Source organism: Centropristis striata, chromosome 6, assembly GCF_030273125.1.
Source record: "Centropristis striata isolate RG_2023a ecotype Rhode Island chromosome 6, C.striata_1.0, whole genome shotgun sequence".
NCBI classification, from domain to species: Eukaryota; Metazoa; Chordata; class Actinopteri; order Perciformes; family Serranidae; genus Centropristis; species Centropristis striata.
Genome location: NC_081522.1, coordinates 41765570 through 41777637, shown reverse-complemented (window position 1 = coordinate 41777637; position 12068 = coordinate 41765570). Strand labels below are relative to the sequence as shown.

General features: G+C 29.4%; 1 long non-coding RNA gene across 1 annotated transcript; it reads left to right on the top strand.

The window, feature by feature from the left end:
- The first annotated feature begins 9071 nt into the window (after positions 1-9071).
- On the top strand, positions 9072-11308 carry LOC131972836 (uncharacterized). The gene is made up of 4 exons (XR_009394528.1): positions 9072-9098; positions 9616-9722; positions 10696-10768; positions 11221-11308. It is a non-coding gene; the product is annotated as an uncharacterized LOC131972836 (long non-coding RNA).
- Positions 11309-12068: the final 760 nt, after the last annotated feature.

The window sequence follows — 12068 nt, the reverse complement described above, 5'->3', positions numbered from 1 at the left end:
ATAAAACACAGCAGAGAGGACACCGGGACATGGAGTTAATATATATACATATATAAATATAATAAATATATATAAATATATAAAACACAGCAGAGAGGACACCGGGACATGGAGTTAATATATATACATATATACATATAATAAATATATAAAACACAGCAGAGAGGACACCGGGACATGGAGTTAATATATATACATATATACATATAATAAATATATATAAATATATAAAACACAGCAGAGAGGACACCGGGACATGGAGTTAATATATATACATATATAAATATAATCAATATATATAAATATATAAAACACAGCAGAGAGGACACCGGGACATGGAGTTAATATATATACATATATACATATAATAAATATATATAAATATATAAAACACAGCAGAGAGGACACCGGGACATGGAGTTAATATATATACATATATACATATAATAAATATATATAAAACACAGCAGAGACATTATATATACATATATACATATAATAAATATATATAAAACACAGCAGAGAGGACACCGGGACATGGAGTTAATATATATACATATATACATATATAAATATATAAAACACAGCAGAGAGGACACCGGGACATGGAGGCAATTATATATACATATATAAATATAATAAATATATATAAATATATAAAACACAGCAGAGAGGACACCGGGACATGGAGTTAACAAGACATTATATATACATATAATAAATATATATAAATACATAAAACACAGCAGAGAGGACACCGGGACATGGAGTCAACAAGACATTATATATACATATAATAAATATATATAAATATATAAAACACAGCGGAGAGGACACCGGGACATGGAGGCAATTATATATACATATAATAAATATATATAAATATATAAAACACAGCAGAGAGGACACCGGGACATGGAGGCAATTATATATACATATATAAATATAATAAATATATATAAATATATAAAACACAGCAGAGAGGACACCGGGGCATGGAGGCAATTATATATACATATATAAATATAATAAATATATATAAATATATAAAACAGCAGAGAGGACACCGGGACATGGAGGCAATTATATATACATATATAAATATAATAAATATATATAAATATATAAAACACAGCAGAGACATTATATATACATATATAAATATAATGAATATATATAAATATATAAAACACAGCAGAGAGGACACCGGGACATGGAGTTAACAAGACATTATATATACATATATAAATATAATAAATATATATAAATATATAAAATACAGCAGAGAGGACACCGGGACATGGAGGCACCAAGACATTATATATACATATATAAATATAATAAATATATATAAATATATAAAACACAGCAGAGACATTGTATATACATATATAAATATAATAAATATATATAAATATATAAAACACAGCAGAGAGGACACCGGGACATGGAGGCAATTATATATGCATATATAAATATAATAAATATATATAAATATATAAAACACAGCAGAGAGGACACCGGGACATGGAGGCAATTATATATACATATATAAATATAATAAATATATATAAATATATAAAACACAGCAGAGAGGACACCGGGACATGGAGGCAATTATATATACATATATAAATATAATAAATATATATAAATATATAAAACACAGCAGAGAGGACACTGGGACATGGAGGCAATTATATATACATATATAAATATTATAAATATATATAAATATATAAAACACAGCAGAGAGGACACCGGGACATGGAGGCAATTATATATACATAAATAAATATAATAAATATATATAAAACACAGCAGAGAGGACACCGGGACATGGAGGCAATTATATATACATATATAAATATAATAAATATATATAAATATAAAAAACAGAGCAGAGACATTATATATACATATGTAAATATAATGAATATATATAAATATATAAAACACAGCAGAGAGGACACTGGGACATGGAGTTAATATATATACATATATAAATATAATAAATATATATAAATATATAAAACACAGCAGAGACATTATATATACATATATAAATATAATAAATATATATAAATATATAAAACACAGCAGAGAGGACACCGGGACATGGAGTTAATATATATACATATATACATATAATAAATATATATAAATATATATAAATATATAAAACACAGCAGAGAGGACACCGGGACATGGAGTTAATATATATACATATATACATATAATAAATATATATAAATATATAAAACACAGCAGAGAGGACACCGGGACATGGAGTTAATATATATACATATATACATATAATAAATATATTTAAATGTATATAAATATATAAAACACAGCAGAGAGGACACCGGGACATGGAGTTAATATATATACATATATCCATATATATAAATATATAAAACACAGCAGAGAGGACACCGGGACATGGAGTTAATATATATACATATATACATATAATAAATATATATAAATATCTATAAATATATAAAACACAGCAGAGAGGACACCGGGACATGGAGTTAATATATATACATATATACATATAATAAATATATATAAATATATATAAATATATAAAACACAGCAGAGAGGACACCGGGACATGGAGTTAATATATATACATATAATAAATATATATAAATATATAAAACACAGCAGAGAGGACACCGGGACATGGAGTTAATATATATACATATATACATATAATAAATATATATAAATATATAAAACACAGCAGAGAGGACACCGGGACATGGAGTTAATATATATACATATATAAATATAATAAATACAAATAAATATATAAAACACAGCAGAGAGGACACCGGGACATGGAGTTAATATATATACATATATAAATATAATAAATATATATAAATATATAAAACACAGCAGAGAGGACACCGGGACATGGAGTTAATATATATACATATATACATATAATAAATATATAAAACACAGCAGAGAGGACACCGGGACATGGAGTTAATATATATACATATATACATATAATAAATATATATAAATATATAAAACACAGCAGAGAGTACACCGGGACATGGAGTTAATATATATACATATATAAATATAATCAATATATATAAATATATAAAACACAGCAGAGAGGACACCGGGACATGGAGTTAATATATATACATATATACATATAATAAATATATATAAATATATAAAACACAGCAGAGAGGACACCGGGACATGGAGTTAATATATATACATATATACATATAATAAATATATATAAAACACAGCAGAGACATTATATATACATATATACATATAATAAATATATATAAAACACAGCAGAGAGGACACCGGGACATGGAGTTAATATATATACATATATACATATATAAATATATAAAACACAGCAGAGAGGACACCGGGACATGGAGTTAATATATATACATATATAAATATAATAAATATATATAAATATATAAAACACAGCAGAGAGGACACCGGGACATGGAGTTAATATATATACATATATAGATATAATAAATATATATAAATATATAAAACACAGCAGAGAGGACACCGGGACATGGAGTTAATATATATACATATATAAATATAATAAATATATAAAACACAGCAGAGAGGACACCGGGACATGGAGTTAATATATATACATATATAAATATAATAAATACATATAAATATATAAAACACAGCAGAGAGGACACCGGGACATGGAGTTAATATATATACATATATAAATATAATAAATACAAATAAATATATAAAACACAGCAGAGAGGACACCGGGACATGGAGTTAATATATATACATATATAAATATAATAAATATATATAAATATATAAAACACAGCAGAGAGGACACCGGGACATGGAGTTAATATATATACATATATACATATAATAAATATATATAAATATATAAAACACAGCAGAGAGGACACCGGGACATGGAGTTAACAAGACATTATATATACATATAATAAATATATATAAATATATAAAACACAGCAGAGAGGACACCGGGACATGGAGTTAACAAGACATTATATATACATATAATAAATATATATAAATATATAAAACACAGCGGAGAGGACACCGGGACATGGAGTTAACAAGACATTATATATACATATAATAAATATATATAAATACATAAAACACAGCAGAGAGGACACCGGGACATGGAGTTAACAAGACATTATATATACATATAATAAATATATATAAATATATAAAACACAGCGGAGAGGACACCGGGACATGGAGTTAACAAGACATTATATATACATATAATAAATATAATAAATATATATAAATATATAAAACACAGCGGAGAGGACACCGGGACATGGAGTTAACAAGACATTATATATACATATAATAAATATATATAAATATATATAAATACATAAAACACAGCAGAGAGGACACCGGGACATGGAGTTAACAAGACATTATATATACATATAATAAATATATATAAATATATAAAACACAGCGGAGAGGACACCGGGACAGGGAGTTAACAAGACATTATATATACATATAATAAATATATATAAATATATAAAACACAGCAGAGAGGACACCGGGACATGGAGGCAATTATATATACATATAATAAATATATATAAATATATAAAACACAGCAGAGAGGACACCGGGACATGGAGGCAATTATATATACATATATAAACATAATAAATATATATAAATATATAAAACACAGCAGAGAGGACACCGGGACATGGAGTTAACAAGACATTATATATACATATAATAAATATATATAAATACATAAAACACAGCAGAGAGGACACCGGGACATGGAGTCAACAAGACATTATATATACATATAATAAATATATATAAATATATAAAACACAGCGGAGAGGACACCGGGACATGGAGGCAATTATATATACATATAATAAATATATATAAATATATAAAACACAGCAGAGAGGACACCGGGACATGGAGGCAATTATATATACATATATAAATATAATAAATATATATAAATATATAAAACACAGCAGAGAGGACACCGGGGCATGGAGGCAATTATATATACATATATAAATATAATAAATATATATAAATATATAAAACAGCAGAGAGGACACCGGGACATGGAGGCAATTATATATACATATATAAATATAATAAATATATATAAATATATAAAACACAGCAGAGACATTATATATACATATATAAATATAATGAATATATATAAATATATAAAACACAGCAGAGAGGACACCGGGACATGGAGTTAACAAGACATTATATATACATATATAAATATAATAAATATATATAAATATATAAAATACAGCAGAGAGGACACCGGGACATGGAGGCACCAAGACATTATATATACATATATAAATATAATAAATATATATAAATATATAAAACACAGCAGAGACATTGTATATACATATATAAATATAATAAATATATATAAATATATAAAACACAGCAGAGAGGACACCGGGACATGGAGGCAATTATATATGCATATATAAATATAATAAATATATATAAATATATAAAACACAGCAGAGAGGACACCGGGACATGGAGGCAATTATATATACATATATAAATATAATAAATATATATAAATATATAAAACACAGCAGAGAGGACACCGGGACATGGAGGCAATTATATATACATATATAAATATAATAAATATATATAAATATATAAAACACAGCAGAGAGGACACTGGGACATGGAGGCAATTATATATACATATATAAATATAATAAATATATATAAATATATAAAACACAGCAGAGAGGACACCGGGACATGGAGGCAATTATATATACATAAATAAATATAATAAATATATATAAAACACAGCAGAGAGGACACCGGGACATGGAGGCAATTATATATACATATATAAATATAATAAATATATATAAATATATAAAACACAGCAGAGAGGACACTGGGACATGGAGGCAATTATATATACATATATAAATATAATAAATATATATAAATATATAAAACACAGCAGAGAGGACACCGGGACATGGAGGCAATTATATATACATAAATAAATATAATAAATATATATAAAACACAGCAGAGAGGACACCGGGACATGGAGGCAATTATATATACATATATAACTATAATAAATATATATAAATATATAAAACACAGCAGAGAGGACACCGGGACATGGAGGCAATTATATATACATATATAAATATAATAAATATATATATATAAATATATAAAACACAGCAGAGAGGACACCGGGACATGGAGGCAATTATATATACATATATAAATATAATAAATATATATAAATATATAAAACACAGCAGAGAGGACACCGGGACATGGAGGCAATTATATATACATATATAAATATAATAAATATATATAAATATAAAAAACAGAGCAGAGACATTATATATACATATATAAATATAATGAATATATATAAATATATAAAACACAGCAGAGAGGACACCGGGACATGGAGTTAACAAGACATTATATATACATATATAAATATAATAAATATATATAAATATATAAAATACAGCAGAGAGGACACCGGGACATGGAGGCACCATGACATTATATATACATATATAAATATAATAAATATATATAAATATATAAAACACAGCAGAGACATTGTATATACATATATAAATATAATAAATATATATAAATATATAAAACACAGCAGAGAGGACACCGGGACATGGAGGCAATTATATATACATATATAAATATAATAAATATATATAAATATATAAAACACAGCAGAGACATTATATATATATATATAAATATAATAAAGTCGATACTGTATTGATACTGTATTGATACTGTATCGATACTGTATTGATACTGTATTGATACTGTGCTGATACTGTATTGATACTGTATTGATACTGTGCTGATACTGTATTGATACTGTATTGATACTGTGCTGATACTGTATTGATACTGTATTGGTACTGTATTGATACTGTGCTGATACTGTATTGATACTGTATTGGTACTGTATTGATACTGTATTGATACTGGATTGATACTGGATTGATACTGTATTGATACTGTGTCACTGAGTGAAGACTGACACCTGCTGGACCTTAAACATCCCTACAGCCAACCTAGTTGACAGCCTCAACTGACACTGATTTGATGACCTCGTATATACAATAATATAATTTAAGTAATTATATTTGATATTGTATTATTTCATATATTCATTTAAATTTAAAATATCTTTGATATTTTAAGATACAGTCAATAAATAATGTGAACATGTATCATAACGTGAGCGTGTTGTGAATGAGGATGCTTGTGGACTGGGATTTTTTTAAACAAATTTTTATTCAAAACAATTCGTTTTTCCAACATTTTGATATTCAGCCTGTTGCGCTTTTTGGACACAATTTCTCCAGCCGTTGAAAACAACCGCTCACACGGCTCAGATGATGGTTGTTTTGATTGTCCCAGTGTCTGATTGGATCCTGGTAATGGTTGTTTTGATTGTCCCAGTATCTGATTGGATCCTGGTAATGGTTGTTTTGATTGTCCCAGTATCTGATTGGATCCTGGTAATGGTTGTTTTGATTGTCCCAGTGTCTGATTGGATCCTGGTAATGGTTGTTTTGATTGTCCCAGTATCTGATTGGATCCTGGTAATGGGTCTTTTGATTGTCCCAGTATCTGATTGGATCCTGGTAATATTACCCTCCACCAGGTATCTGCTCCTCCTGGATGCATCAGCTGTGGCACTTTTACTCTGTCTGACCACTTCAATGTCCAGATGTTGCCAAAGGTTATCTAAAAAACAACAAATTGGCATTTTAGTACATGATTTCCAAACAACAACAAACAAATAATGCAGAGTAACATGCCTGAAGTGGCTGCAGACAGCTGCTGTGAAGACGTCCCGGCTGTCTACTGATGGCCTCAATCACCCGAGTGATTTAAATCTGGGGTCTAGAAGTGTTGCTAGGGGCAACACACTTAATGACTCTTTATTACGCTACATATATATATATATATATATATATGTATATATATACCCTAACAGACAGCAGGGGAAACCGAATGTAAATGAATGTAAAGGAATGTAAAGGAAAAATAAAAACATTTCTGTTTGTATTTTTAAGTCCAATTTTACATATTTTCATGTTTTTGTCTGTTGGAAGGTCTGTTGGAATAAAATGTTTAAACAAACAGTTTGAGTTTCTTTGTGTTCTTTGTGAAACGTGATATTAACATTAATCATATTATAATAATAAAATGTTGGCTTTTATTTTTACAACGACGTCACGAGGTCACTGTTTCAGGTTGAAGCAGGACAGGAAGTTACCGTCAAAATAAAAGCTCTCATTGAATTCACTTCAAAAGCTTTACATCTTAATTATAAAGTTTAGAGCCACAGAACAAAACAAGGCGATATAACGTGATACTAATGTATTATAGAATATATTTATTATTATCTGAACTATTTCTGACTATAATAATAATAATAATAATCTGACTATATCTGAAGATACTCCACCCTGTTTATTTATTTCATATTGTTTATTTGTTGTTTCAGTCCTGTTTAGCACTTTGGTCAGTTATGGTTGTTTTAAATGTGCTACAGCAATAAAATTAACCCTTCTCTTCCATATGAGGCATTATAAAATGTGTTATGATTATAGCTTTAAGGCATTATACAGTGAAATAATCAGATTAGAATACATTATAAATATGTTTTGAATGCATTATAGAAATATGTATACATATATATTTATTTATATATACACACACACATATTTAATGAGAGGAACCTTTTTCTCGTATATTGAAACATAGAAAAACTCTTAATGTCAGGAATCAACTGGGGAGATTGATATTAAAATGTAACATTGATAATATATTAATAAGACGTGAAACCTGCTGAACAGCTGACGTCGCCATGGAAACGCTAGCAGCCAGCTGATTGGCAGGTCAACACACTGACCGTCTCCATGGAAACCAACATCAACAGTGAGGCTGTAGAGGCACAAACACAGGTAACAAACTCACTTTATCTGATTATTATTATTATTAACCAAGGAAGTAATCAGATTACTTTATGAAGTAAAAGTACTAATATTACTCCTACAAGTTAAAGTCCTGAACTCCGACCTGAAGGAAAACTTCTAAAGAAAACTTCTTCACTGAGGAGAAAACTTTGAACTTCTTTAACTCTCTGAGTCTGACTCCTTCCATCCTGCCTGTATTCATCACTTAAAACATGTTTAAATACCATGTTGGTATATTTTTCACCTATATGACCTGATAATAATAATAGATTTTTTATTCTGACTTACTGGATCAACATTTAGAACCAAAAAGAAACAAAGAAAAACCAACATAAATGTGATATCTTGTGATTGTGTGTGATCCTGTCATCAACTCTGGTTTTATTCTAGTGGGACTCTGTTTGATTTGGCTCTGGTGTGTTTAGAGGAACAATTTGGGTCATTTTGGGTCTTTTTTGGTCATTTTATGTCTTTTTGTGTCTTTGTGTGTGATTTTGTGCCCCAGACCAGCTGCAGGCTCTGGTCCAGGCCACCGGGGGGCGCTGCCACCAGAGACTGTATATGAACAGCTGCTACCTGATGCCAGTCGGTCTGAACGGAGTCCTGCAGAAGGTTTGGAGACAAATACAGCCAGAAGAATAGTAGAAATAAAAATATTAAATCCTGAAGACGATATGTTTTCTCTTTTTTAGCCTGTTGTTGCTCTCAGAAAGATTATAATAATAACTTTATTCATAAAACAGCTTACAGGTAATAAGGCGTAAGAAAACAATTCTTACATAAAACGATGAAAGTCAGGATCAATTACGAGACAATCTCAGATACCGAGGTCAAAGAAAGTTGCAAAAAAAAAAAGAATTAAATGGTAAAAGCACAAAAAAAATATGTGAAAGCAGCAGAAGAACATAATAAAATAAAATAAAAACTGATTAAAGAAATAGAAACTTTACATGAAAGCAAGTCTATTAAAGTGTGTTTCAAGAAGTGATTTAAAAGAAGTTAGTGAATCTGAAATATAAAGCTGAAGGTCAAATCCAGATCTTTATCCGTGGAGCTCACAAGACAACAACAACAACAACAACAACAACAATCTTTAAATAAGAGCCAGAAAACAGGCTGGAAACCTGGAGAGTCGTGTTTTATTTGCTCTGGCAGATCAGATGAGTCTGTTTATCTCAAGGAAAACCCAAGAAGCTCAGACTGGAGGAGGACTATATATATATATATATATATATATATATATATATATATGTGTATATATATATACATATATATATGTGTATATATATATATATATATATATGTGTATATATATATACATATATATATATGTGTATATATATATATATATATATATATATACCTGAGCTTATTGAACCGATGCCACAGGAAATGTTTCCTGCTCTCCAGCTGAAGGCGTCCAATTAAATATTATTATTGATATAAAGTGTTGACTTTTGTTTTGGCTGAGTGGTTTTTATGTTATTGTTAAATGTTTATTTCTGGTTCACAGTAAAGGTTTACCTGATGAAGTGTGTGTGTGCGTGTGTGTGTGTGTGTGTGTGTGTGGTCTCCATGGTTACAGGCTGACCCTGTTCCTACCTGTCCTTAAACCAGTGTGATGTCATGAGGTCCTGTCTGACCCCTGAGGACCACAGGTGAGATTATTGTTTTATTTTTGCTGTCATCTAAAAATAAACAATGTTTTCAAAACATAAATTTCACTGAAAGTTGACATAATCTACTCTGTTCATTCCATCAAGAAACTATTATTTCACTATAACTATTGGAAAAAAATTATAATTTTGTATATTTGACTAAAATTGACCAATAATAAGGAAAAAATGATGATATGATATCAGTGATATAAATGTGTTGATCTTGAGTTGCCTTAAAATGTGAAAAAAAAAGTTTTTTTCTACATGTCCTAAAACCAGCCTGGTGTCATGGGGTCCTTTAGACCCCTGAGGACCATGGGGGATATAAACATTTATAAAACACGTAAAAATGTCTGACGAAAGTCGAAATTTATATTATCTATCTATCTATCTATCTATCTATCTATATATATATACGTGTGTGTGTGTGTGTGTGTGTGTGTGGCGTGGAGGCCCAGGTGCAGTGTGGGTAATGGCGGCCTGCTGGGCGCTCCAGAGTTTTTCCCAGGATGCCGAGTGTTGGCGAGGAGGGAGGAGGACGGTTTCTACTACCTGGGGACGCTCGTACAGCAAGTACAGGTTAAATACTGCAGTATTACAGATACTTCTACAGGAACATGATCAGTTTAAACCTTTAACTGGAAATAAACTCAGTAAATACCTTTACAGCTTAATTAAGGGCTGATTTTCATACTTTATATCTTTAGTAAATGGTAAATTGATAGTTAATTAATAGTTATTTTACTGTTAAAAAGACATTGAACTGATTATTAATGTACGTATTGTCAGTAATGCTACATTTATGTTATTATAACATTATATTCAGTATTTGTTCAGTGATTCCACAATGATTTGTTTTAACATTATTTGGAAAGGTGTTAAAAAGTTAAAAGATATTATTTAATGAGCTTTTATTCATTTGACATTAAAACAATATTTTTTATATTAAACATGTGAATGAGGCTTTATTAATGCTGAGTTTTGGTGAATTTAGGATAAATCCAGAGCTGTAAACAGACAAAGTGTCTTAAAATAGTATTAATAATAGTAATAATAACAACAATAATAACAACAATAATAATAATCTGTGTGTGTTTGTGACCCAGATGAATAAATATGACCCGGGCTGTGGAGGAGTCTGGCTGGTGGTCTTGGACCCTCCAGGAGGTTCTGGTTCTGGTTCTGGTTCTGGGTCCGTCTCGTCTCAGCAGCAGCTCGTTTGTTCCCTCGACATGTTGAACGCCAGCAGAGCGAGACCTCGCCGCCTGGCCCCCGGTGATGCGGTGCTGTCGCCATGGGA